The sequence below is a fragment of the Mesocricetus auratus genome, unplaced genomic scaffold, assembly GCF_017639785.1.
Source record: "Mesocricetus auratus isolate SY011 unplaced genomic scaffold, BCM_Maur_2.0 Super-Scaffold_100003, whole genome shotgun sequence".
In the NCBI taxonomy this organism is placed as follows: domain Eukaryota; kingdom Metazoa; phylum Chordata; class Mammalia; order Rodentia; family Cricetidae; genus Mesocricetus; species Mesocricetus auratus.
Genome location: NW_024429188.1, coordinates 31,718,727 through 31,724,405, shown reverse-complemented (window position 1 = coordinate 31,724,405; position 5,679 = coordinate 31,718,727). Strand labels below are relative to the sequence as shown.

The following is a 5,679-nucleotide window of genomic DNA, read 5'->3' as shown; positions in this document are numbered from 1 at the left end:
ACAGCAAAGAAAGCAGAGGGAAGCCTATGGAATATGAAGAAAAAGGATTGGAGGAGCCAGTGGGGTTGAGGACACCAGAAAAACATAGTCCACAAAATCAACTAAGCAGATTTAATAGGGGCTTAGATAAACTGAAGCAGCAATCATGGAGACTGTATGTGTCCTTGCTGGTTACTCTGCGTATATACTACTGTTGTTTACCTTGGGTTTGGCAACTCCTAGCAGTGGGAGTTGGCACATCTCTGAATTTTTTGGCTGTTGTTTGTACTCTTTCCCACCTACTGGGTTGCCATTAGCTAGCCTTGATATGAGGTTTTTTGCATACTCTCCATGCCTCATATTTGGTTTATATCCTTTGGGGACTTAATCCTTTCTTAAATGAAATGGAAATGGAAAAGAAGTGGATCTGCTTGAGGGAGGAGGTAGAGGGGCTAGAAATATGGAGGCAGGGAAAACTGAAGTTGAGATGTACTGTATGAGACAAGAGTAAATAAAAAGAAAGAAAAATCATGCTGATTGAGGTTACTCAGACTCAGAAACACTAACATTGCATGTATTCACTTATTATAATTATGGTACAATTCACAGTCCTAGAGAGGCTAAATAAAAAAGAGGTCACTAGAAAAGATTCATCAATCTTCTTGAACAGAGGAAATAGAATATATTTTGTAGGTGGACTGGGGGTGGGTAGGGAACATGCAGGAGCTGGTGGGGGATGGAGGGACAAAGTATGGAGAGAGATAGCTATAACTGAGATGCATCTGGGGGCAAAGTGGAAACCTAGTGCAGTAGAAATTTCTGGGAATCTATGGGGGACATCCTAGTGAGGACATCAAATAATGGAGGATAAAGAACATAAACCAGCCATCTTCTGTTACCAGGCAAGACTCCCAGTAGTGCGACTAGGACACCAAACCACCCATAAAACCTTTAACTTTTTGGTTATTCTAAGCCCTTTGACATCATCAATCAGTCAACAGTGACTTTGTGTAGAGACTGAAGTCAAAAGTTGCTGATGCATTGACTGTACCACAGACACAACATGTATACTTTTTACCTAGTTAGTAGAGTAAATTAAACTGAATCTCAATATGCAAAGTTGAATTCTAGGTTTGTTTTTAAATGCTTTCCTTTTGCACTTATGAGTCCAATCTCAGTGGCAAGACACCTTCTACTAAATGACAGGCAACAGCTAGTTGGAATATACTTCTCTGGTTTTCCCCTCACACTCTACCAGGACTTCCCCATTTACATTATGTATCATGTGTAGAGTTGGATATTTTTTGAACTTTTATTTTACTGTAGCAAAAAAAGACCTGGGATGAATAGTGTGAATAAAATCAAAATCATCGTGACCCTTTTATTTTTTGCTCTGATAGTTTTCTGTAAATTTTACAGGGCAGTAGGCATTTGGGCTCTGGAAACCCTTGCCTAGCAGTTGTCTTTATGTTGAAGTGATCAACAAGTCCCCGCAGCCTACTTCAGAGGGCTCCAGAGACTACTGGATGTTGATGTGATGGGAGTGGACTTCTCAGTCCAACTTTCACACCGTGTCTTTTTAAAAAGCTTCTTTACTAGGTCATTTCTACTCTTAAATACTTACAAGTACTTTTATTGTCTGTGTAAGTTTATGTTTTTTAAGTATTATATTGGCAGAATTATAAAAAGATACCTTCTATAGAAATACTTGTCTTTAGATCCCTTTTGCTATGGATGGGGAATAGGAGTGAGAGGGAAGAGTTTTAGTATAACAGACTTTTTGAAATCCAGGTTATCTGACTAGAACATTGTCCATGCAGTGGTACCAGTGGTACAACTTCATGCTTCCTTTTCTACTTATGGAAAGTTTTCCATGTTTAATCATCTTCATAAAGTATGTGGGAAATATTTGCTAAGAAGTATATCTTCTGAACGAAGCCACCTGTCTTAGTTTTCTTACTAAGAGCCATAGAATTTACTTCTAGTTATTGATGATACTTGTAATTTGACTGTCCAATGCCTTTATAAACTGTTTCCTTTTGTTCCTTAGAAGTTGCCATCTTTGATGATCGAGACTTTAAAAAGCTTGCCTAACCTTAAACATTTTGTGTCCGTTTGAGAATAAAGCAGTTTCTGTAGTTCTCAGAGTCTGATTGCAATGTGGGAGTGGTTCTGGGTGGTGTTCTTGGATTCATAGCTCAGGTCTCCTAAGACTAAATTTGACTGGAAGCTGAGTGACAGATGAAGTAGGTCCACCCAGTTTAAAACCCATTCTACCTTTGTCTTGTGCCTTTCTGTGCATGATTAAAGGGAATCCTTAATGGTAAAAAAAAAAAGAAATCTTTTCTTTCTTTTTTTTTTCAAGACATGGTTTCTCTGTGGGATTGGAGGCTGTCCTGGAAATAGCTCTTGTAGACCAGGCTGGTCTTGAACTCACAGAGATCTGCCTGCCTCTGCCTCCCTAGTGCTGGGATTAAAGGCATGTGCCACCACTGCCCGGCCAGAAACATTTTCTTCCTACTGGATTACCTCATACTGGATTAGTCTCAGGATGAAATTTCATGCTGTGTCTTATTGTAACAAAACAAAAACAAAACAATCCTGAAAACTAACATGTTCCACAGAACAACTTTCATTCAAAAATGATGATGAAAGGAATCTGTAAACTCATACCACAACCATCTTTCCAGCAGATGGGACAACTTATTCAAATATCCTCAAAGTTGGGTCCTTAGAGCAAGATTTATGTATATTTAGAATATTGCATGTTCTCTGGATGGACACAAGATGTATTGTGTCTAACTATAATGATAGGCTTGCTTCTGAACTATACTTAACAAACTCTAAGTGTGAGTACTCTGTATCCTTTCCTGGAGATCACTCCTAAAATATCCTGAGAAGTATACTCATATACTTTTCTCATTCTTTGTCTCTGTGGAAATTTATTCTACATAAATGGCATTAATAATCCCTATTTGCCATAGGGCAATAGTAAGAAGTACACGACATAATTCAGGAAAGTGCTTAGAAAAATTGTTTAGCACAAGTTGAGGTGCTAAAATATTTTTGATAATGATGATTAATGGTAACATACTATTTCCAAATAAAATCAGATTTAACTCATAGTTTTTCTAATTTGAAGGAAAAATAAATAAACATAGTCTTTGGTGTTTGAAAGTAATGCTGCTGTATAGTTTTATCCTAGGAACTTCTTATATTTTGCCATAATATTATCCAGCTTTCTTATTTAGAAAATGACACAAATCAATTAACCTATCATGCTTTAAATGCTTATGGTCACTCTATAATTTAACAATTATTGTCACTTCCCTGGGATTATACTCCTAAACATTCATCTGTATAAACTTATATACATTTTTCAGGACAATGTATTTTAAAATGTGCCTTGGGTGGGAATTTATTCTTACAATGCTGAAGTATTACAAAAAATGTCTGGAGCAATGTCACAGTGGATTAATATGTATGACATTTAGGTATTTGACAAGATCATAAACTGTAAAGAGAAGCTTTTTCCTTGAGAGAAACCTTCCTGCCAGCCTGGTTCTAGAGCCGCATCAGTCCCAAATAAACACACAGGAGGCTATATTAATTATGAAGCTGTTGGCCTTGCTTGTTTCTTACTGGCTAGCTCTGACCTAAGTAATTACACCATAATTGTTAATCTAAGTATTTCTCTTACCGGAGTATAGTTCTGGGCTTCCTAATGGCGTTACATGTTGACTCTCTTGTGTTTTTCCTTCCCAGAGTTCTCCTGGATTCCTAGTCCCACCTATCTATATTCCTATTGGCCAGCAGTGCTTTATTGACAAATGCACAGGACTGCGCCCCAACAATAAACAGTAATTATCTTAAAGTCACCCCCAAATATTCCCATTTCCTTTTCTGAAAGAACAATGTTTTTTTCATCTCCTCTGGCTTTAAGTACCATATTGCCACTTATCTGGGAATATACTCTAAGAGGAAAGTAGATTTCATCCAAAGAAAATGGACTGAATCTAAAAAACGATCTTATATTAAGAAATGAATTTCTAAAATGAACAGTTCTAGTAGTATGAGATATAAGAAAGATTTAGAATTTTATTTGCATTTTTTTTGGTTTTTCAAGACAGGATTTTCTGTATAGCTTTGACTGTTTTGAAACTAGTTTTGTAGACCAGAAGAATTTCACTTGAATTTTTCAAGAAGAGCGAATGAGCTCCCTCTGCTTTCTGCATGTGATTGAAGATGTGACCCTTCAGATTCCTGCTCTGTGCCTGCTGTAATATCTCTCCCACTGTTTTGGACTCTCCCTCTGGAATTATAAGCCAAAGAAACCCCTTGGAAGCAGTTTGGTTCCTCTGCAACATCACTGCAGGAACTCAACAACCAGTTCAGGCAGTAATTGATGCCAGTCTTATACCAATGAAAATATACCTTTTGGATAAGGGAGATTTGGGCACACAGAAAGAAGTTGCTTGGGCTATAAGTAACTTAACAATTAGTGGGAGGAAAGACCAAGTGGACTGTCTTATCCAACAAAATTCTATTCCACCTTTTTGCAGTTTGATAACTGTAAAAGATGCACAAGTTGTGAAAGTAGTACTTGATGTACTAAGTAATATATAAAAATGGCTGAAGATGAAGCAGAAACCATATCCAATCTCATAGAAGAATTCGGTGGACTGGAGAAAATTGAACAACTTCAGAATCATGAAAAGGAAGACATCTACAAATTGGTCTATGAGATCATTGACCAATTCTTCTCTTCAGACGATATTGATGAAGATCCCAGCCTTGTTCTAGAGGCAGTTCAAGGAGGAACATTTGGTTTCAATTCATCTGCCAATGTACCAACACAGGGGTTCCAGTTTTAGAAAGGTATTGTGGAATTTAAGTACAATGCAGCACTGATTTATATATATGCACTTACACACACACACACACACACACACACACATATGGTTTGATTCATCAAGCTTGGCTCATGGAATCTGCTGCTGCATTAAATAGGGAGAGAAAATGTGAAGATTTCATTTGCTATCACATGAAATGCCCGAATGAGGTCAAGGTATGAGTTAGAATGAGTAGCAATGTAAGGAGAACTTGACATGAAAGCCTATTTAAGTTGAGAGTAAAAGGGCTACAGGTCACAGATTTTCAGCGCCTGAGAAGGAGCATTGACTTACTCTATCAATTGAGGGGATGTTATGTGCTGTCTCCTTCGAGCCTTGTAACCATAAAAGTGATGCCCACATAAGTCAAAGATGAGCCCAGGCCTTGCTGTGAAGCAGTGTATGAATGGACAGTGTTGAATGAACATCTGGCTCCATGGTAGAGAACTAGGTTCATCTTTCAAATCTAGGTCTCTTCACGCATAAAGCAGACTCCTACTTCTGGAGTGACTGTGGACAAGAGTGTGGTTTTGGTGCTGTATGTAGATGCATGCAAGCCTGATTCGCCTTCAGGGGACTAATAACAAACCTAGTAGATCACCAAAGTGAGAACACAACTGTTAAGGTACACTGGTTATGAAAACAAATACCAGTTAGGCAGCAGACATTGGTTTACTTTGCAACCTGTGTTTTCTATTCTCCCTCTACCTTCCCCCACCTCCTTTTTTTCTTTTTCTTTTTTTTTTGAAACAGGGTTTCTCTGTATTGTTTTGGATACTGCTCTGTAACTTGCTCTGTAGACCAGGCT

General features: G+C 37.9%; 1 pseudogene; it reads left to right on the top strand.

Moving 5' to 3' along the window:
• Nucleotides 1-696: 696 nt before the first annotated feature.
• On the top strand, nt 697-4,853 carry LOC101829457 (annotated as a pseudogene).
• Nucleotides 4,854-5,679: the final 826 nt, after the last annotated feature.